This window comes from Herpailurus yagouaroundi, unplaced genomic scaffold (assembly GCF_014898765.1).
Source record: "Herpailurus yagouaroundi ecotype Mexico unplaced genomic scaffold, PumYag 160, whole genome shotgun sequence".
NCBI lineage: Eukaryota > Metazoa > Chordata > Mammalia > Carnivora > Felidae > Herpailurus > Herpailurus yagouaroundi.
In genome coordinates, this window is record NW_024412401.1 from 42,033,594 (window position 1) to 42,058,197 (window position 24,604).

Below are 24,604 nucleotides of genomic sequence, written 5' to 3' on the forward strand. Positions count from 1 at the left end.
CCTATTTTGACCATCCCACTTCACTTGTCCCAAGAAATAACTTGACCGCAAGCATGTTGCATGGTTCCCTGGGCTTAGCTGGCTTGTCATATTAATTTCTTTCACCCCTACCTTCTGATCCAGAAGGCAAATAGGGTCTCTGCAGTTTGAGAAGACAAAGAGAAGAATAAAAGTCAAATTAATAAGATAATGCAAGGTGTGAATAAGGTGAGTGTAATTACCGTCATTGCAGAACTAACAACCAGCCCCACTGTTTCTGGGGTGTGATAAGGAAATAAGAAGTAGGGGAAGTTAGTAGCAAGTTCTTTGCCCTCAAAGAACTTTAAATCCAGTAAAAGAAATGACATACATTAATGATATAATTCATATCTATGGATGAAACTTAAGAGGTACGCTCAACCTGAGAGAAATGATATTTATTTCCATATGGCAGCAAATGTATGATGATCATGGAACATTGTTAGAAGGGATGATTTAAGCTCTACCAGCAAATATGAGTAGAATGTATTTCATAATATTCCCCATTCCTAACCCACGTGAAAATGAATACAGATGTTGAAAAGAGATAGTCTTAGGACACATGTGTGCACTTGCACTTTATACAGGTGGAAGAAAATACGTGCAGCTCATCCCAGGAGAGTATGCAAATAGTACCTCTGTGCCAAGTTAGCCCACATCATGCTTTACGTAGATGGTAGAAACAAAATGGAAGTCAAGCCAAGTGCTCATCCAACCTGAGAACTGCTCCCTGAATCCGTTTTTGAATAAAAACATCCATCCAGAGGGAAAATAGGCCACATGCAGAATGTTAAGTCTGATAGGACAAGAAATTCGGGTTTTTTATGAAGATCAGGTAAGATAAGTGTTGGTATGGTCTCTTGGGAATCACGTGTGTTGGATTATTACTGCCTCTGCTACTGTCAGCCTCACTCATTCCAAACATCAGTACCCGAAACAGTCAAGGGCCAAGACATAAGCTCAAAAAGACCTGAAGATGCCATTGATACCACAGGGGGTTTGCTTCATTGGTTCTAGGGGCCCATCCCTGGGCATGGGATTCTGTGGGGGCTAAGGGGGTGGGGAGAAGTTGCGGATTCGGGGCAAAGATAGGAAAGCTGCCCTGGAACAGTGTCTCAACCTTCCTGCAGCCCTTGTTCCCCATGGATAGAAATTAAAATCTTACCAAATTCATTACCATCATTTGAGAGTTCAAAGTAAGTACCGCACTTCTGCCATCAGAAAAGAAAGACAACAACTAAAATTTAACAAAGAGGCTATATATAAACCATGAAAATGGCAATTTCATATACTTTTTTCAAACTGCACATACACAGACTCTCCCTCAACTGTAACAAACACTCTCTCCCTTCCGTTCTCTCTCACTGTCCCTCTCCCTCTCTCTCCCTCTCCTCACTCTCTCTCAGATGCGTCTCATGTTCCCTCTCCCTTTCTCTCCTTTTCTCTCTTCTTCTCCCTCTCACTCTCCCTCCTTCTCTCCCTCCCTGTCTCTCTTCTTCCTCTCCCCCTTCTCTCTCCCTCTCCCCCTTCTCTCTTCCTCTCTTCTTTTCTCTCTCCTCTCCTCTCTCCCCTTCTCTCTCCCTTACTCTCTCTGTTTCTCCCTCTCTCCGCATTAGGTTCTCTCCCTCTTTCTCTCTCCTTATCCATCTATCTCCCTCTCTCTCCCTCTTTCTTGCTCTCTCCCTCTTCTGTTCCCTCTCTCTCTTTCTCCCTTTACCTTTCCCCCTCTTTCCCTTCCTCTCTCTCTTAGCTCCCTCTATGTCTCTGTCTCTGTCTCTGTTTCTGTCTTTCTAACTCTTTCCTGCTTCTCTAGGCAGTGACTCCTCACCTTGTCTCCTGGTGCTGACGGAGGAGAAGTGACTGTGGAGAATTTGTCAACTAGAATGTAAACTAAGGCAAGCAAAGCCAAAATCAACAGAAGAAATTAGAAAAGAGATCAGTCTGAGGCTAGTCAGTGTAGGAATAAATAATTTTCTATAAGCTGGTGAATCCTTAGATCTTTGCTGCATTAGAAAAAGGGTAATTAGCAGTGCTCATGACCATCAGGTGCTAAGATAAAGTACACTATGTCCAAAACTTTCTACTTAAGAAAACAGTGGTGGTAACAGTGGTAAGGGCTTGGCTAGATCTCAGGTCTCCAGATTCCTGCATGTCTCCCATAATCTCTTAGCAAGCTGGAAAATTTATTATTATTATCATTCAGTTACTTATCTTGGATCCTAATTTCCTATATTTTTATTTGCATATTTCCCCCATTTGGAGTGTGTGTGTGTGTGTGTGTGTGTGTGTGTATCCTCTAAGCCAAGATCCAAGATTTTGGTGTTTGGAATCTGAGTGTGCACTTATTGCTGAGTAAATATGTGTTTAAGTCCTTTAACTGTCCAAGACATAGTTGGAGATACTTATAATAAAACTTATAGCCCAAGATTACTGTGGTAAATTAAAGAATTTGATCTTCCTTAGAAAAGTGTCTTAATCCAGGTGAGTGGCAATAGCATAGTGGTTCAAAACAAAGGACTAGATAGTCACAGAGTTGGAATTTCTGCCGTTTGGAAGATGTGTAACTTTGAGCAAGTTGTTTACCCTGTTTTGCCTCATTTTCCTTATCAGATGTAGAAATGGCAAAGCCCACTTCTTGGAGTTGCTTTGAGGACTCCGTTAAGCAATATATGCATATTCTCGTTCCTCAGTCACTGTTTGCCATCATTATCGATATATTAACTAAATGTGAAAACAATATTCCTAGTGATAATGAATAACTTAATTTACCTGTAAACTCAAGGAGGGCAGTAGCTAAACCTTTTAATTTTGTATCCATCAGATGATATATAAGCTTAATTAAATTGAATACAGTTAGTACATAATGTGTAGTAGATTAAAAGAAACAAAGATAGTTGATGAAAGTGATGTGTGTCATTCCACCACAACCTCATTTCAATTAAGGAGGGACACACTATGTGGCCACCTAACCCAAGCTAATGCCTCTAGACTTAGCCTCAATAATCTCTCCGGGTTGCATGACTCAGGAGGACCTTTGGGGAAGAGGAGAGTCTTGGCAAAACCTGCTGAGGAAGCAGGAAAGGTGGGGAGCAAGGGATTATCTTCCCACATTCCTTCTTTGTTCTAGGAATCTCCCAGTCGAAAAGTAACCCAATCTTTTGGAATATTGGCCAACCCTATAAACAGTAAAATAGCCAAAGACAGTGGAAAACCAAGACATTACCAAGCATAGAAACTATTACACTAGGGGCCAGGGTTGTTTTCTTAGGGACCCTGATCTCTAGTGATCATGTGCAATATGGCCTGTTTGTCTGAAAGGGCATTTTGGGGGAACTGTCCAGCATCCATGAGTTTAATTAGTTTCTCAAAGAAATCCATGACCTGACACCTATAAAGATCTCTTTAAAGAGAGTCAGTTCCCTATGAACAGCAGTAGACTGTTAGGGCTCTAAGCCTGCCTTATTTTTTGCAGGAAGCATGATCTGAACATGGGATATGTAATGTACTCTTTAGAAGTAGATTGTGATTGCACAGTTTGTTCTTCCAAGAGATTATAATACGTTCTTACGAAACATGACCAGTATTAGCAAGAGACCTGCCATTTCGTGTATGAATTTCGACATTCCAGAGAAGGATGAAGAGCGCTTCCCTGGAAGTTCTGAGGTCTGCATATTCTTCCTGACCTCGCCCTGAAAGCACACAGAGTAACGTAACGGACCTTCTCCACTGTGGTGATCGTAAAGTGCTTCACACAGTAAGGGGTTGGTGTAGTGAGCTATTTGTACTAAATAATGGGGAAAGTGGCAGAGGCCACTCCATTCTGTCTCATATTTAGCAACAGAAGCAGGGACTGGACAGTGGCTCACTTCGAACCTGTATGCTGGATTGGACTTGCCTTGGTGTTTTCTTTAGAAAGAAAATGGGGGGTGGTGGTGATTATTCTGGAAAGTTTCTTAGCTTATGGGCACTTTTTTCTGTAGGAGTAGAGATCATTGTTTATAGGAGAAATGGGGACAAATGAGCACACCCCCCTAATTATAATATTGTAAGAGCTAACCTTTGCTGAGCCTTTCTCAGACCTGTCCACTATGCTGTGTCCTTGACTTTCAGTATATCACTAAGTCCTCACAAGACCTTTCTGAAGTACATATTTTCTAACCTTTTCTTTTACAGAGGAGATTTGCAATATTTAAAGAAAAATTATTCTAAAATCACAAAGCTAGCCAGCAGTGGAGCCAAGATTCAAATCCAGACTATCAGGCTTCTAAGTCTACTCTCTCATAGTGTTTACTGTATCCAGGCTTTGTATTTTTAATAAATCTTTAAATTATAAAGGTATTATATATTTATTCTAGAATATTGGGGGGAAATCAGACAATTATTATATGAGCCACCCCTATATAATCTTAACAGAACACAGTTCCCATTAATAAAAGTAATACAGTATATTATTAGCATAGGTGTTTACGACTTTCTTCCTGTTATTTCAGGCAGTAGGCATTTGATCCTTGTAAAAATCATGGCTTTCTTGCTGTTAGACATGACTCGGCAGAGCTTCAGTGGCTATGTCTCAGCTTCTAGTGTTTCTCTTCTGGGTTGTCACATGACACTCCCTGACTTTCATCTCTCTGCTCACTTGTACACCGTTTTATAATGTGAACTCTGTGAGATAAAGGGCCTTGTTTCCTTTCCACCATATTTCTAGAACCTAGTACAGTTTCTGGCACACAGTAGGTACTTAGTAGTGTTTGCTGAGTAAATGCAATATTGGGTGAGACATGAGGATTCCCATTCAGAAGTCAGGAGAAGCAAAATGATTGAGGAGAGAAGGCTTACTTATGGCTAGTAAATAGAATAGGGCATCGTGCCAATCCTAATTCTTAACCACATGCTTTTCTCCCACTCAGCTCCGTTCTCCCTGTAATGTAATTGGCTCTGTGCACGGGGCCAGCACGGCTCTGCATAAAGCTGTATCAGTGTACCACACCCAGTAAATGGATCTGAGTCCTGGTACTTAAGGGAAAATATGCAGCGTTGAAAGAATGGCCTCCTATTTATCTTTTTGAGGGCTCCATTTTTGGAAATGCTAACAAGAAGAAAATAAATTGCTCCAACACAACCACCGGGAGGAGAAACCTTTCCTTTGTTCCAAAGAGTGGACTTTGTTCCACTTAACATATAGAATTCATGTTGGGGTCCCGGCTGCAGCCCCCTCTATGATCTTGAGCGCGTTAACAGCTTCTCCAGAACTCAGGCATGCACATCTATGATATGTTCGAGTTGGACCAGATGATCCCTAAGTCCCATTATGTTTGTTTTTTTTTTTTTAATTTTTTTTTTCAACGTTTATTTATTTTTGGGACAGAGAGAGACAGAGCATGAACGGGGGAGGGGCAGAGAGAGAGGAAGACACAGAATCGGAAACAGGCTCCAGGCTCTGAGCCATCAGCCCAGAGCCTGACGCGGGGCTCGAACTCACAGACCGCAAGATCGTGACCTGGCTGAAGTCGGACGCTTAACCGACTGCGCCACCCAGGCGCCCCAACCATTATGTTTTAACATTATAATTCTGAGCATATTTGGTACCCTCCTCTACCCTAAGACAGACATGTCTTTGGGGATAGAGAGGAAGCCCATTGGGTACCATTAGTGACAGATGAGCATAAATCCAGGATTGCAGTTTGGTTTTCAGATGAGTAGAAGAGAAAGCATGCAAAAATAAACCCTTTTGCCAAGTTAAAAAATTAAACATTTTAAAGAACAAAATCTGTCACCTTTTCCCTTGCAAAAGGCAACACTAGGCCTGAAGATAATGTGAGCAAAAATAAATATGTGGAAAAGTTCTTTTGCTGCTGCTTCTAGCAGTTTTCTGATCTCTTTCTCTCACTTTGCACTGACTGTCAAATGGTCTATCAAGAGGTTAGTTTGTAATTAAACTCAGCTCTAATTGCTGGAACAAGTTACTAATTGTGTTCTTAAATCCTTTTATTCTATACCCTAGAAACCAGTGCATTCTAGCCTTTAAATGCTAGTGGTTTGAGAGAATCACATAAGTACAGCTTTTAGCAGAAATTTTGCTCATTTGAAGCTTTTACCCAGAGCATCAATCAAGAAAACTAAAAAACATGAAACCAATTGGTGAAGGGAATAATCCTCCCTCCACGACAATAACAAAAAATAAATTTGAGGAAATGCTCTGCCTTCTCTCCTTCTGAATTATAGGTAGTTCCATGTTTAATTATTGGTTTATATACTAAGACCTGTATTCAGGAATCTGTCCATTTTTAAATGGGGCTTCATATCTTTAAAGGGTCATTCGGGTGCTTTTGAGGTATGGAAGATCTTTTGAAACCATCCAAATCCATTAAATGAGTCATTGCGTTGGAAAAAGAATGTGAGCAACCTGGGTGTCAGTTTTAATTTGTGTTTGAGTGATGCAGAGTAAACCAAACAATGGATCCCAAGGAGTAGAACTCGGAAAAACAACAGAGAAAAGACATTAACTGTGACATAGCAACTGTGTGGCCTATGTAATGCTGGTGGAGGCTAGTGACTCCAGAATTTTTAAATTACTGTATCTGGACAGCGTGCTGGGTACTTTGGGTTATGTCTCAGCCTCCAATTCCCCACTCCTCTCCCTAAGAACTCCTTGAGTTTTAAGTGGCAATAGCCCTACCCCCAGTCTCCATGGCTTCAGGTGATTAGAATAACCTTGTCCACTCCTAGTTCCTGGCCATGGGAAAGTAGTCACTGAGCCAAGGATGAGTCCTTCACCCACCCAATTCAGGCCGATGCAGGCAATGGAAACACATTTCCATACATCCCTCTGTGTTATCTGAGAAATCCATGCTTTCTTCTGCTCTCTTTAAGTGTGGACACATGAAGCCCCATGGAACACATAGCTATCATATTTGTCACCACCCAGAATCATTTGAGATCCTGTCTGACTTTAGAGGGATTTCTCTTAGCGTTAGGCACTTTTTTCTAATAACTGAAAATTTTGACTGATGAAGTCTAGGATGACTGGGAGCCCTTTGATTTCCATTTGAGAAGCCAGGCATAGGAAGAAGCAGATACCAAAATCCACGTGGGGTTGCAGAGGAGGAGAAGGAGAGGGAGAATATAGATAGTGCTGATTGAATCAAGTTATTTGGTCAAACCTGCCTAAAATCATGTTTCCAGCCCTGTCTTAAGCCACGTAAGTCAATAAACTCCCTGCATTGTTTCCAAAAAACATTTGCCAAGTATTCATTATGTGGAAGCCAATGGTCTAGGACCAGGTATAGCATTGAACCAGGGGTCCTTACATTCCAGAGTGAAGAGAAAGGAAGTAAAAGAAAGAAATAAGGAAACAAGAGGATAAGTAGATGAATAAAGTGATGCAGAGCGTATTAATTTCTTAGGGCTGCCGTAATCAAATACCACCAATTAGGTATCTTAAACCACAGACATTATTGTCTCACAGTTCTGGGGATTCAGAGACCTAGGTCAAGGTGTCAGTAGGGTTGGTTCCTTTTGAGGCTGTGAGGGAGAATGTGTTCCAGGCCCCTCTCATACATTCTGGTTGTCTGCTGGAAATTGTTGGCATTTCTTGGCTGGCAAAGGTACCATCAAAATTTCTGCCTTCATCTTCACACGGATCTTCACATGGCATCCTACCCCGTATATTCACATGTCCAGAAGTTCCCTTCTTCTAAAGACACCAGTCATATTGGATAAGGGCCCAATCTAAAGACTTCATCTTAACTAATTATATTTGCAACAACTCTGTTTCTAAAGAAGGTTGCATTCTGAGGCTCTGGGGTTAGACTTCAACATATTGTGTTTTTTGGGGAGAAGAGAATGGGGCACAGTTCACCCCATAACACAGAGTAATGGGACTCGGAGTTACTATAGGGGTATCTTAGTATCTTTCTGAGGAAATACCATTTACTCTGAGAATTAAAATGTAAATTGGAACTCAAAGACTAGAACTGATTATTTAGAGAGAGAAAAAAAATCATTTTGGACAGAGGGAAAAAGCTAGTACATAGTTCTTAGCACATGTCATGGTAACAAACAAACAAAAAAACAGACCAAAAAGCAACAACAACAAAAAGTCCTTTATTGCTTATGTCCATTTGAGTTGCATTTTCTATAATTTGGAAGTTAAAGACTTAAATAAGTAGAATCCATTTTAATAATTTTTATTAGAATGTTACCTACTAACTATAATTTACTTATAAAATCCCCAGCCCTTATTTATTTATTTATTTATTTATTTATTTATTTATTTACACAACTAGGTAACTTCTTACTTCTTGCTTTGATATTTGTTGGCTATTGTGATCATTGGTTTTCTTCCCTGTCAAATTTCTCCAGTCTGTACCTTTCTGAAATGGGGATCATCTTGGCACCATTTTTTTTGCCTCTGGTGTCAAGCATGTGCCTGACAAAGAGTAGGGCTTCAACAAAAACTGAATTAATGAAAGGAACCCCATTCTAGTTTGGGAGCAGTGTTATGCCAGTAAATGTTTAACAAAGGGCTCTTCTCTCTGTCTCTCTCTCTCTGTCTCTCTCTCTCTCTCTCTCTCTGTCACACACACACACACACACACACACACACACACACAGCCCTGATTTTTAGTAGGTGCCAATTTCCAGGGTGTAAATATTCTCATCATTGCTGATTTCAAGCTGCCAGCATGACATCACTGAACTGAGGAGTACACACAATCGCATGTCGCAAGCCAGTCAGTGCCAGCCGACCCCAGCCTGCCACGGTTCAGGGATCTGCTTCAGAAAACTAGGGAAAACAGTTCCTGCTTTGCTACCACACTGACTTAGGCTGTTCCTCTGTTGCTAGCATTTAAAGCTGTGCTATCTTCAGAAATTTATTTATCCCAAATGAGTGTCAATGCCCTCATCTATAAAATGAGAGTAATACTTGCCACAGAGGATTCTTATGGAAATGAAAATGAATTATCACTGGTAAAGCAATCAGCGCAGTAGGGAAGATAGGAAACAACTAACATGTATTAGCTTTTGTTTTTAATTTTGTTGTTGTTGAAATAAAATATTTCTTGTCCCTTGAATTTTGTCAAAAAATTTTAAATGACTCCAAATGCAGTATAGGGCATGAAACTTTCCTGATGGGAAACCAACTCTTCCTACTGACTCTGAATCTGGAAGCGTTGCAAAAATGCAGTTTTGAATGGACATCGATAACTGGGAGTCAGTATCGAGCTCACGATGCTTAATCTACAACTAGTTTCTGGACATGGAGACTATGTGATATCTGCATTTGAAAAAAAAAAAATAGGGATTCTAAACCAAGAGGTGATTCACCTGATGGAGAAATGAGAGAAAAAGTAGGAAAATCTTTGAGGACTTGGAGTCTTATCACTCACTCTCTTAAAGACTGTTTTATTTTTTTTTTTTTATTTTTTTTTAAATTTTTTTTTTTTTTTCCAAACGTTTATTTATTTTTGGGACAGAGAGAGACAGAGCATGAACGGGGGAGGGGCAGAGAGAGAGGGAGACACAGAATCGGAAACAGGCTCCAGGCTCTGAGCCATCAGCCCAGAGCCCGACGCGGGGCTCGAACTCACGGACCGCGAGATCGTGACCTGGCTGAAGTCGGACGCTTAACCGACTGCGCCACCCAGGCGCCCCAAGACTGTTTTATTTATGTATATAAATATATGTATATAAATTGTCCAAGAGGAGAGTAGATGGTAAGACTCCATCTGAGCAGGATGCTGCCAACACAGGGGCCAAGTGTCAAGCAAATTAAAAAAAATAAGTGAAATAGACTCAGTGTGTGTGTGTGTGTGTGACTGTGTGTGTGTCTGTATTTGTCTGTGTCTCTGTGTATGAGATCAGGAGAGAGACGAGACAGACAGAAACAGGGACAGAGAGATAGGAGGAAAAATGCGGCAAACTGAACTGGATGGAGTACATCTGAAGCAACATTTTAAAATGTTTCGTGATCATGCAAACCTAAATAAGACATATGTCCCGTGGGATGGATTCTACCCCATAGTTCTCAGTTTGAGACCCTGAGAAGCAGGTGAGAAGCAGGTGAAGCCTGCTGCTACTGTGTCGATTCAGTTCAGAGATAAATGCAATCAATTTAATTTGCTTTTGTCTCAATAAATTTGCTTATTTTTTTCTGATTTTTATTTTTTAATTAAAAATAATTTTAATGTTTATTTTTGAAAGAGAGAGAGAGAGAGAGAGAGAGAGGGGAAGGAGCAAAGAGAGAGAGGGAGACACAGAATCTGAAGCAGGCTCCAGGCTCTGAGCTGTCAGCACAGAGCCCCATGCGGGGCGCTAACTCAGGAACCGGGAGATGATGACGTGAGCTGAAGTCTGATGCTTAACCCACTGAGTCACCTAGGCGCCCCATTTCTGATTTTTATTTTTAATAGTTTCCTTTTATCCACAATGAATATATGCTCATTGCACGTAATCTAAACAGAATACAAAAGCATATGGCATAAAATTGAATGGCATCACAATCTCCCACTGGAAGGAGGACACCTGAACGTTTTGGCGAATCCCCTGCCCTTGCCCGTGCACGCACATGTACACACATGTGTGCCCACATAAGCTCGGTGTAATTTTGCAAACTGCGCTCATGCTATATATTGCTTCTTTTTAATGGATAACACACCAAGGATATGTATTCAATGATTTTTACTTTAGAATCCTGGTTCTACTGTTTAGTAAGTTTTGGCTCAAAATAGGCCTAAAGTAATTGTAGTTCAGGTATCAAAGTTTCACATCTCATCAGTTCCCACCTTGAAATAAAACATTTCTTTAGCCTCATTTCTAATAGTTAGGGGAGAAAGGGGCACCCTTGTTTTAGAAACCAGGCAGGACTATTATTAGGAATTTATCAACCTTTACTTATCTCTGGATTTTTTTCCCCTCTCTTCTCACTGTGTTTTATCTTCTCTCCACTGATCTTTTTTTGCAGATGACCTTTCATCTTATTTCTCATCTGCTGGTCCCATCAACCCTAACTTTGTATCTGCTAAAACTCAGGTAATTGCTTTTAGATGGGTATAATTAAGAAGCCATTAGTGTAAAGTTTCATTTCAGTTTACGCCTTGGTCTGCATTTGAGCAGAGAAATATGAAATTAAGGTATTAGCTCCTTTCAGGAGTATGAGTCACGAGCTAATAAGTTTCAAGAGCAGTTTCTCAACTGTAATGATTGTGCTTTTCTCTTTGAATACATTCTTTGGAATTCTCATAGAGGGAATATTTTAAAAGAAAGGGGAGCAGATATACAGGGACAGACTGGGTATGTGATTCTCAAGATGTGAGTGTCTGTGTTGCCCAATGAGGGCCACACGAAAGCTTTTAAGAGCAGCTAACACAGGAAGGCCCAACCCAAAAACCTGTGTTTCCTTTCCCTATTCGGTAAGAATTCTACCTTTCTGAGGGCAACTGTGAGAGACATTGTAAAGGGTATTCATGACCTGGATGGAGAAAGAGTCAAAGTCAAACTGACCTAATTTGGGGGTTAGCTACCTAGAACAGTAGTTCTCAAATCTGGCTGTGTATTAGAATTACCTATAATATTAGTTTCCTGTGACTTCCATAACTGATTTCCACAAACTGGGTATCTTAAAACAATGAAAATCCATTCCCTCATACTTCTGAAGGCTAGAAGTTTAAGTCTAAAGGATCAGCAAGGCCATGCTCTTTCTAAAGACTAGGGTTGGACCCTTCTTTTCCCCTTCCTAGCTTCTGGTGATGCCTAGCAATCCTTAGCTTTTTTGTCGTACACCAGCATGACCCTAATCTCTGCCTCCATTGTCACATAGCCATCTTCCCTGCATATATATGTCTGTGTGTTCTCTCTTCTTACAAAGACACCAGTCATTGGATTTAGAGCCCACCTTAATCCAATGTGACCTCATCTTAACATTTACAAAGCAAACGTCTTCATCTTGACTTTCCAATTGCAAAGACCTTATTTTCAAATGAGGTCATGTTCTGGCATTCCAGGGGGCCATGAATTTTGGGAGAACACTATTCAACCTTCTATACCTGGGAAGATTTTAAAAATCCCTTTGCCCATGGCTACATCCCAAATCAATTAAATTAGAATTCTAGGAGGGTACATACTGGAATCACTTGGGAAGATTGAAAAGAAACTGATGCCGGGGGCTCACCCCCCAGAAATTCTGATCTATAGAATAGACATTCTAACAAGTATAATATTGGATTATTAAGGAAAATAAATGAGATCATGTGAAGTGCACAGCAGAAACCCGGCACATAACATATTCTCAATTAGTATTTTCTTATTGATTTGTTTGGCTTGATTGGTTTAAAAAAGTAAGGACAGCTTCACTTATGTAAGGATGCATTATTCACTAAGCATTGGTATCCTTTTCCCCCTGCCTTTTTCAGGACAAACCTGATTATCTGCTTTGTGTTTCTGGGGACAAGGTTTTACTTAGTATATGGTTTGCTGTTACACTTACACATCCTGCTTTCCTGATAGACAAATGCTTATCATCTCTTCTGCATTTGAGTCTAATTGCTGTTGCCCTCCCATCCTTTAAATGGCCATGTTGTAAGCTCTAATCTCCTGCAGTCTGCTAGGGTGACTAATTATCCTACTTTGCTGGGGATTGAGGGATTTTTTCCAGAATATAGGACTTGCAGCACTAATCTAAGACAGCCCCAGGGAAACCACTCTGGCTACTTACCCTAAGCCTGCCTCCATCAGTCATGGATAACAGGACATGCCTCGTGTTACCCCAAGAATATTACACATGTTAGAAGGCAAGGGTCTTCAAAAGGGAATAAAACATGTATAAAATATGACATGTACCTACAGATCTATGTAAGAGCTGCCAGAGAGCAAAGTAATGAATAATAATGATGATAATGATGATGGTGATCATTATTGATCACTTCTATTAATTCAGTGCCTTTTCAAAGAGTTTTATGTGTATTATCCATTTAATACTCACAGCAACCCTATAATGTAAGGGGCACCATTATCATTTTCTAAATGAAGAAACTGGGGTTCAAGCAGCTTGTGTGTCATCTGCAAGGTATCACAGCTAGTATGTATTTTGGCCCAAATGTAAACCCAGGTGGTATGGCTTCAACACTGATGGAATGTATACCTATCCCATATTGAATGAATTTCCAAAGGATACAGAAATACAGGTCATAGAAGGACAGAGGGATGACGTTTCAGCCTGGTGTGATCCACAAAGCCATTACAGATAAAGGGGGAATTGAACTGGCACCAATAGCTCACGATGCATCATGACTTCCCTTAAGTGGTTCATTTAAGGAAAACATCAATTAAGTACCTAATGTGTGTACAGCACATAAAGAAATACTGAAGCAATGGTAGTCGCCAGAATTTTGGGGGGAGTGACTGTGTCCCTGGCACTGTGCTAAGCCCTTGATATGCTACCACCTATGACATGGCTTTGCCATATCCAACCCACAGGATACACATCCCCATCACCGAAAGGAGAATTGAGGCTCTGAGACATCAATGAACATGACCCATAATCTCACAGCTAGTTCGTGATAAGTTCAGAATCCAAATCTAGGTCTTTTTTGTTTGTTCATTGGTTTGTTTTATGATGGAATCTGTTTTCACAACTGCCATGCTGTCTTGCTCTTCAAGATGAGAAAGGCATCAGAATATTTTGGTGAGGCTTAAGTGAAAACATAGAGCAGGTTTATGTGGTGGATGCTTCATATAAAAGTTGGTTAATTCACCTGTTCAAGATTGAAATGGTGGTGTAAAACCTGCAGCAGAAGGTAGATATTGAAGGAGATGTGACGTGAACATGCCAGCAAGCAGAGCTGGCGGTGGGGACGCTCCTCATCTTTGGGGCACAGCTAGCCCTCATCTCCATGAAGAAAGGCAGCAGCCAAGACTATGGAAAACACTCCTGTGACAAAATTGGAAGTACAGTTAATCAGAACTTAATTAAACAGTTTAATCTCTGACTAACGGGTGGGGAGGGTGATGGAAGATGAGGAGGGGAAAGAAAAAGCACATAAAATCCCTCCATTTAAGATGGTGAAATGTGTCTTCTCATCCATAATGCAGCACCATAATGTTCTTGTATGAATTGAAAATGCCAGGCAATCAAAGGCCATATGTGAGTGAATGCATACAGAGTGTCCATGTATTTTTAATCAAGGCTGCATCTCTGAAGTATGTTTATGCTTTCTTGGCATGAAAGATGCTCCCCCAGATTAGCTCTGCACCCGGCTCCAGGCTGTTGTTACCTTTGGCCTTGCCAGGAGAAAGGGAGTTGGCAGATCCCCCATAATGCATTACTCTGAGGTTGACACAAACTACTTGAAGGATAGTGGATGTCGAGCAATCCATTACGGCTGAGGAAATGGGCTTAGGAGTCACTGAAGTCTTCACTCCCTGGAAGATCACTCTTCTTCTCTCTCTTCACACCCTACAGTTCATTTTCTACACAGTACCCAGACCGATCTGTTAAAAATGCAAATCCAACCTCTTCCTTTCTCCACTCAAAACCCTCTAGTAAAGAGTTTTATAAATAAGAACCAGACTCTGCTATGGTCTACACAGCACTGCATGAGTTATTCCCCCCCCCCCCCCACCTTGTTCATGTCATACTTCACTTTATTTTCATGATGCCTCCCAGTCAGTCACATTGTCCTTATTTCTGTTGCTAACCACTTAGTATGCGTTCTTTCATGCATTTACTGAAAAAGTGTTTGAGCACCAGGTGTCAGGAACTCTCTCATGTGTTGCGGATGCACCAGTGAACAAAACGTAAGTCTTTCTGCCCTCTTAAAACTTATGCTCCAGTCAGAGAAGATAGATGACAAACAATAAAGAAGATGAAAGTGTAAGATGTAGATAGCATTGAGAAAATGAGAAATCCTTTACAAAAAAGAAAGTAGAGTAGTACAATTAGGGTCAAGATTAAGTGGCAAGGAATGCTAGGTTATGACATTAAATAGGGTTGTCAGGGGAAATGTCTCATTTCAAGACATTTTCTCTTACTGTTCCCTCTCCTAGAACACACTTCACTCAGATCTTTGCCTGAGTATCTTAGAACTCAGGTCTCAACTCAAATGCCACCTCTCAGAGAGACCTTTCCTGATCCCCCAATGTGAAATGGTCAGTTCTTGTCACTTTATCTGACTACCCTTTGTGATAGCACTTAGAACCACCTGAGCTTACATTCTTCATTTATTTACTTTGTTTTTGTCTGCAATACTCATGGACTGTGTGCTCTAAGAGAGCAAGGTCTTTATCTCTTCACTGTTAGGTCTCCTGTGTCTAGATCTGTGCCTAGCACACAATAGATACTCAAGGAATGTATGTCAGAATAAAAGAATGAATGGACGAAGATAGTACCAACATGCTAATTAGACCACTGGGGCAAGAGACATAAGCGATATTTGACATTGAGAAATCACTAAGAGACATGATCATCTTCTTTTTGAGTGACATGGCATTTATTTAAGTAACACAATCCAGGAAATACAGAATAGATTGATAATAGATTATCAAGAGAATAATTAAAATGATTAAATAGTATTCAAAACATACCTCCTTTATATTCCTCATGTGTCCATTTGTCTCCATTCTCACAGCCACCGCTATGGGCCATGTGCCATTGTCTCTTGTTTCACTGTTCCCACTCTTGCTGCTGTACAAAATATTTCTTCAAAGTCCAGGAAGAGTGATGCTTTAAAAATGTGTATTTATTATGTCTTCCATTGCTTAAACCCTTCGATTACTCCCTATTAACTCTAGGATAGTGTGTTCAAAATCTTAAAGTGGTTTCCAGATGGGGCACCTGGGTGGCTCAGTTAGTTAAGCGGCTGACTTCGGCTCAGGTCATGATCTCGCGGTCCGTGAGTTCAAGCCTGGCGTCAGGCTCTGTGCTGACAGCTCAGAGCCTGGAGCCTGCTTTGGATTCTGTGTCTCCCTCTCTCTGACCCTCCCCTGTTCATGCTCTGTCTCTCCCTATCTCAAAAATAAATAAAACGTTAAAAAAAAAGTGGTTCCCAGAGACTTCAAGTACTGGCCACTGTCCACTTCTCCAGTTTCGTCTCTCAGTACTCCTCACCAATTCTGTGGTCTACTGGACTGATCTCCTGTATGTTTCCCGAATGCTCAAAGCTGCCATCATTCCTTCAGACAATTAGAAGATGGTTTCTATGTTTGGAAGTGCCTTCTCTGCTCTCTCTGTCTGGCTAAGTCAGAGCCATCTTGTAAATCTTTACTTAGACTTCATACCCTCTGGAAAGGACTATCTGATTTGTAAGTCTGGACTAGGGAACTCTTCTCTGTGGTCTCATACCACGTCAATTTGCCCAGCACATTACTTCCCCAATGGTGAATTGCCCTAGTTTGATTTCTTTCCTGTCTCCACCACTAGACTTGAACAATAAATGGGCAAAATAATTTCTGCCTTCTGCATTCCTGTAGTTCAGGCCTCTCACGTAAGGCCTGGCTCATAGTAGTTCCTCAAAATATACTTATCGAATGATTGGATAAAATGTACAGTCAATTAAAATAGGGAGACTTTATTTCCAGACAGAACTTTGAGTGTTATTTCTCATTCCAAAGCTTTGCTCATGGGTCTTGCTCTTCTGTGGCTAAAAACTGAGAGGAGATGGTATAAAGTTGAGGGCACACAGTTTATTTCTTGATATTGATGTCATAGAGTATAATTGGGTCCTTTAGTTCAACCGTTGATGATAGCCTCAGGGACCAAGGAATTGATCTAGCAAGGCAGGCATTCTGAGTCATACTAGAAGTATCGAGCATAGTGGCTTCTGCAAAATAGGGAATTCTGATGTCTTGCTTATCACAGTGGAAAGTGCCTTAATATTAGTAGCTTTGCCTATGTCTGAAGACAAACTGAAGTGGCTATAGAAATAAAGGATGCAAAAACTGAATGGAGTCATTGAAAGCATATTATCCAGGAAACTCAATTCACTGATGAAGAAAGCAAGAATTCCAATGGTTGTTTAAATAACATCCTCTCTATTCTTGGAATGAATTTTTTACTTTTCCTCCCACCCTATAGTTTCTTTCATTTGTTTCATTCAGTTAAAGTCAACATGTTTTGACAGGTTTTAACTTTTTCCTTAACCATGTGCCAGACATTAAGAATATGTCTCCCACATGAAGGCCACATGTCAGTTCTGTGACACAAGTGCAAGTGCTTTTTCAAGGGTCATCTTGCATCCCAGCTAAATTCAGAAACCTATCCCTCCTTAAAATCCTTTGACTAAGTCACTTGCACCAGAACTTTGGTGAGCAACACACATTTTATTTAAAATAATCTAGGAAAGAAGGTACAGGGAGGAGATTACATCACACATATCTAAGCAAACAAATTAACACCCCTCCCCACCATGCGAAGACATTACTTTTCAAAAACGCTTTACCCCTCTTGTCACTGGCAGTTTCTTTTTCCTTCTTTTAATGCATGAAAAAGACAATTCTAATTGACTTAGAGCTCTTCTCCCCAGCGTTTTTTCTAAGCATTTAAAATTCTTTCCTTGATGAGCTCCTATTTCCAGCAGTACTTATCCAAAGTCCTAATAGTTGCTTAGCAAAACAAAGTGAGAGTCTTCAAATTAGCAGAACCACCAGCTTTAGAAAATGCTTCTTGGGCATACTTCATCTTTATGCTTGGCCAGCGCATCTCAAGGAGCCAAATCATTATTAACCTAAGTTCTGAGCATCTGAATCTTCATTTATAAGATGCCCCCAAAGATTCTGACCTCATGGAGTTGTTGTGAGGATCACATGAGGTAAGTATAAAAAAAATCAAAACAAAACTGGTACACAATCCAACACAGAATAGCCTAGTAGTAGCTTGGGGTATGCTGGTTTCTTTCTGCTCAAGCGACGGGACTTGAGGATTCATTTGTTTCACAACTTCCTACCATATTTGTGTTTAAGAGGTTTCTCAACCTCTTAAAGCTCATCAGTATCCCTAAACTTAGCACAAAAGTGCAAAATAGTCCAGAAAAATGCAAATTAAAGAGCAAGCTTACTGTCATTTGTGCATGATGGAGACATGACTATTCTGACATAGTTCCACAAAGTGTGTGTGTGTGTGTGTGTGTGTGTGTGTGTGTATTTTAGAGAATTTACCTACTGAAACCCCTCTTTCAGAGACCATGCTATGTTCTAAAAGGCTATTGTAACATTGTTTTGTCCACAGCCCTATTTGACTCAGTGTAGGCTAACCTTCCAAGTCTTAGGGGCAGATAGAGGCACCATGTGTTTTACTTTGATGCAAAACTTTGTCCCTATCTGGAAATGTCATGGTTTGAAAGTCTCGAAGCAGAGAAGCTTCTCTATTTATAATCTAATTCATATTCGTAGCAGATCCAAGGAACAATCAGGCTCATCGCAGTAGAGATGCTCAACTGAGCATGGTTGAGCAATGCTATTGACTGGGGCCATTTTGCCATCAAACCATCAGGGATTAGTAACCTCTGAAACCCCCTGCTTCCAGCAGTTTAAGAGAGGTAGGGTCTCCTGGGCTCTATCTATGGAACTGATAACAAAAGCCCCCGTGAAAGTAAAAAAAAAAATACATTCAACTACAATGCAAGTGGTGAAAGAGCATTTATTAAAAGAAACCGCCAGAGTCCTGACCCTTGGCCTGAATTTATGATTATTGAATTATTTTTTCAATCCCTAAGATTTTAGTACCATACAAGTAATATGTACTCTGGAAAGAGCTGTGGAAATTACAGAGATGAGTAACAATTAAGTAAATGTTTATATCATGAATATTGTATCAGCTAATCTTCATAGCAATTTCACCAGATAGACCTATTTATTTTTATCTTATAAAAGACAAAATCAAGGCTCAGGAAGATGAAGAGACTCGCCTAAGATTAACAGCTTACTGCTAAAGTTACATTTCGAAATCAGATATGTCTGGGGAGAAGGGTGAAAACCCAGTCATAAATAGCATCAGTAAGTGTCTTGTACACATTTTTCCCCTTTAATCTTCCTAAGAACCTCCGCTTTGTCTCCATTTCATAGATGAGCAAAATGAGGTGCAGGGAAATTTGGTACTTGCTCAGAGAGCTTGTACAAACATTCTATGAGAAGGACACATGAAGTATTCTTGAATTACAGGGGTCATCAAGGGGATGGAGTTAGGGTTAGTAAGATGCCCTAAATATTTCATAAGGTCTGAAAAAAAAAGAGAGAGATTGAAGAAGAGAAAGGGTATCAAAAAGAAAAATAGTTACATTAGCATGGAGACAAATTCTGCTTCTATTTTAGACTGTAAACCTACATTTTCTCCAAGTTATGTAAGAGAAAGCCTTCTGTTTGTGTTCAAAGGGCAAGCTTGAGGAAAAGCTCAAGACACTGCCTGCATCCTAAGTGGCCCAAGTGATGGAGGGAATGGGCCCTGTTCCAAATTGATTAGTTCTGCTACCTTCTCATTATTGCTCCGCCTGAAGTTTGGCATGCAAGCAAGGTCATTCCATGCATGGGTCTGCGTGACTTAACTGATTCCGCTACAAACTCCCTCCCCTGCCCACCTCCCCCCCCCACCACGGCATGCCACCTGCACTAGAGAAAATTAAAAATCAGCGCATACATTTTACATGAGTTCCCAAGACCAGTGAGAAATTAATGTTATGTTGTCTTTTGATAAAGATACAGCTGTTTTTTTTTTTTTAAGATGTTCATTCAATTCAGTAATAGGAAACCTTACTCAGATTCCTCCATGGACCCTATACCTCAAAATGAGAAGAAAAAATGCATATGGACTCAGAAGAATATGTTTGAGCACATTTTCTTTTTGCAGTACACCTTACAAAGAAATTTCGGGGTTACATATTAGGTTGCTGCCCTCCCCAAACTGACAGGTGCCTTGTTAATTTTCTGTCCTCAATTTTCCTTCCTCTGAGTTTACTCCCTTGGCCTGGAATGATGCCTTCTCATATTCTCATGTTCAAATACTTCCAGTCCTTCAAAGTTGAACACAAATGATTCCATTTCCATGAAGCCATCTCATATCCTCAAATCAAGATATGATTTCTCTTGTGTCAGATCTTCTGTAATGCTTAGAAATGTTCTCATCTCCTCTGCTCCCATATGTGAGAATAACTACAGCCGTATTTCAGGGTTTATTTAAAACTTACAGACAACATATAAGAAACAAATAATACTCAGTAAATAGTACTGGTTTTGTTATAGTTACTACTGACAAAGAAATAGCGTCAAAGTTCTCTGAGCAGAATTCAAAACCTTTACAGTCAATTTCCAGCCTTGGTTTGTAGTTTTATCCCATCACTTTCTCTAGGGCACCTCTTTTTCCACCCCTTCAAATTCTTTATTCTATTAACTAAACTTCTCAGTGTTGTGTGAACATTATGCATTTTCATCACTAAGGACCTCCATGGTTGGGGTTCGTTTCGCTTTGTTTCCTTCCACACTAAAGCTTACCCAAGATCTCATGACTTATAAAGCACACAGACAATAAGCAGCTGAGGCAGAATTGCGATCCAGTTTACATACTCATAAACAACGATTCATCCAGGCTTCTAAAAGGTGCCAAGTAGTTGCTAAGAAGTGATTTGTTTGGTTATGTGCATAAGGTTTGAATTTAGATGGATTTGGGTTTGAATGTTAGCTGCCTGTCTGTACAATTGCAAACAAGTTCCTTCAGGTGTCTTAGCATAAGCAGCAATCTTTGTAAAAGGAAAATAACATATGTGTGTGTGTGTGCATATATGTATAAGCTTAAAGTTATTATTATACCTTATGTTCAAAATATTCATAAATTATATTCATAATTATAAGCTCATATTCAAGTTAATTTGTAATTAATCTATATATAATATATGTAACACACACATATATGTAATTTGATCAACATTATGACGTTAAGATGTATGTGTGTATATTATATGATGTTCACAGAGAGTGTGTATGTTATAGTATCTATATATATAGTGCATAGTATATATACATAGCAGCACGTGTGTGTGTGTGTGTGTGTGTGTGTGTGTGTGTGTGTATAAATGTTCCAAGAAGATCTACCTTTATTCTGATGCAAGAATGAAATAGATCCAGAAGTCAGCAGGTTTAAAATAAAATATTACATTTATTACTTTTAAACTTTTTGACCAGTGTGGTTTAGATTAATGTGAGGCTAAACGGACTTCTTAAAGTTCATTGCTAAACCCCGCCCCCACCCCACCCTCCTCAGGACCTGGAATCTCATCAAGAGGGCAAGTGAGGATCTTAAAGTAGAAAGTGATCCCCTACAGCATCACTGGGTGGAGAAGGAAGGAAGGGAGCAAGATTTAGGTATTTACTAACTTGTGATAAATCATGTCTAAATAATTGAAAATGGAGACCGAGGTTTGATGCCCAACAGTTAATGACTCACTTATCCTTCACAAGAGTCTCAGAATAAAAGTTCTTGCAGGAAGCCAGGAGTGTTACTGGAGTAGAGATGGCTCTGCACAGGAAGAAGTGGGAGTTCAGAAATACAGCCTCTTTCTTAAAATCTAACAAGATGCTGATGCTCAGTAAGTGACTGATTTTAAGTGGTACCTATTATTATCAGTTAATAGTTGCTATTGTTAAGTTTTGAATGAGCAACACTGAAATGTTATTGATGATACTAAATATATCTTATAATGCCTACATATTTTTTGTACATAAAGGCAGAAATGAATCTTTCCATGAAAACTATGCAGGTAAGGCTTCCTTTTAACAACATAGCTTTCCCACCCCTGTGGAAGGTCCAGCACCACCAAATTTTGCTGACCTGGCTTCTTAAGTTTTAATTCAACAAAAAGCCTGGTTGGACAGATGCATCCACAAGTCTGAGACCATGCAACATTCAATCTGTCTAACAGAAATGTTTTTTCATATTTGTACTTTCTATGGGAACTGGATTTGTATCTTTCTGTCTCTGTGGAGCCCAAATGTAGGGGGATGTCCGGAAGGGACCCAGATCTGGAAGGGATAAGAGGTGAGATGGTGGCTGGGGGAACATGGAAGCTGGAGTGTTGGTATTTGTTTCATCAAATAAAAAGGAGTACACAGCATCCCCTTTGTGAACTATCACGGCTGGTTTCTACTTAAAAGCAATATGAATTTAGCAGACAGTTTTGATGGCCCACTGAGATTGTTAAATGGGGTAATTAATGTCTATAAGGGCATGAATTACCTCTGTGCATGTATACATTTTGATCAAGAGATAAATATTTGGGGGGGTGGAGTTCAATTAAGATAGTGTATGTTGGGTGACTTCAATGAGATAGCCATCGTTCTAAAGACTTGGAATACATATTCATTCTCTCTCTCTCTCTCTCTCTCTCTCTCTCTCTCTCTCCCCACCACCAAGCCTTCACACATAATGTACTTTCTCACTAAAATTATATTCCCTGTCTTCTCCACCTGATGCCTTCCTACTTCAGACAAAATTCTTCTTTGAACATACTTCATAAGGGAAGCTTCCCTGATCTCTAAACTGAGCACTGGTTTCTTGGTATTTGCTTCCATCCACTCAGTAGAGTATCACTTAATACCCAGTTTACAGGCTTTAAAGCCAGATTCCTATAGTCTAAGTTTTCACTGTACCACTTCTAGTATTGTGACCTTGTCCAAGTTAATCCGGCTGTCCCATCTGTAAGTCAGAAATAATACTAATACCTACCCTTGGGTTAAGTATTAGGCATTTGAAGATTAAATGAGGAAATTTATTTAATAGGCTGAAACCAAGGCTGACACTGAATGCACATTAGCCAATTTTATTCTTTTCAACCAGTTTTGTTTTCAAGCTAAATAAGGAGAGTAAGAGACTATGAAAAGCTAGCATTCCAAGCCCAGAGGTTGGATTTTTATCTAGTAAAAAATGGAGAACTGTTGAAGGTTTTCAAGAGAGGAGAAACAGGGTCAGATATGAATTTTAGAAAGAAAAACAAAAGAAATACAGGATGATGGGCAAGTAGAGGAAGAACTCTTTAAAATATGCTCAGTATAGCCAAGTGATTCATATTTAAGCAATCACATTTAATCACCATTCCCCAAAACTAAAAGCACACTTAATTCAACACACATTTATGGGAAACAAAAACAAAAACAAAAACAAAAACCAACATTTATGGAATGTTCACTGAGCGTGAGCACTATTCTAAAGACTGAGAATCCAAAGCGGCAGTTTGCATACTGTGGAATAATCCAAGTTTAGTGTTTAAGAGCATCAGATTTGCAACTAAATAGACCTAGGTTCATCATCAAGGGCTATGCTTTCCCATTTCAAGGAGGTTCCTAAATTACCTAAACCTCAGTTTCTTCAATATTAACAGGATTAATTAGAAAGATTAAATGAGATACAGTATTTAAATCACCTAAAAATGCTTAGGATGTGGTATGTGTTCAGTTAATGCTAGTTTTTACTATTACTGTTATTATGGTTGATATTAGTCTGAGCAGTGCTAAATGGCACCTTTCTTCAACACCAAACTGTTCGCAGTCTGAATAGAGAAGACAAATACGTAGGCATGTAAATTGTATTCTAGTTGAGGTGCGATGCTATTAAAAATGGCAAATCGTTGTTGAGTGTATATCATTTGTCAGGTATTGTTCCGAGTGTTCTACATGTATAATCGTATTTAATTCTTACAAAAACCCTATAAGGCAGATAATGTAATGCTAAGTGGTATACAGATGAAGAAATGCAGGAGCTCAAGTTAATAATGTGTCTAAGGCTACACAGATAGCGACTAGTGGAGAGGTATGTGAGCCGAAGTTGTCTAACAGCTGCCATGCTTTAAACCACTAGTTTACTGTGCTTCCCTGATAAATGAGGATGTGATAATTTTGAAATTGGAGGGTTTTAAGAGGACACGACATCTGTGCTGGGCGCTGACAGCTGAGCTACTCACTTTGTTTCCAGAAAAGCTTCAACTTAAGCTATTCCAGATAGAAGTGTGTCCTCAAACTTTACTCAGAGGTAGAAAGCCTCTTTGAACAATCCTTCCATATTATAGCAACTAGCCACCTATGCTGCATAATCCTATTGTATTCTCCCTATTTATATGGGAATTAGGTCTAGAATAAACGGATATCATCCCTTACCAGTAGTTTAAGGATAAATTCTAACTGTCTGTGCAAGTAAAGTTATCCCCAGAAGATTGCTGATTCTAGAAATAATTTTCTGCTGACTCATAAATGGAGGTAGTGGAATAATTTGAAGGCTGATATTAATCTCTCTTTCCATCTACCCGTAGAATTTCCCTTGTTGCTCTACCAGGTCAATAAACAGCAATGATGGCAATGTTACTTTGATTGAAAGCAATGATGATTGTTAAGATAAGCATAGCAGTTGACACAAGTAGTAGCTCATAAATATCTTAAAGATATTTAAAGAGATAGAAGCTCCATTAGGAATATGTAATTGATCAAACCACCTTAAAGATGAGGACACTGAGGCATGAGATGATTTAATATTATTCAAAATCACACAACTACAAATGTCACAATCGTAGTCATGGGCAGAAAAACCATTACTCAGATCAGTGATGTGGTTATAGATCTGTCT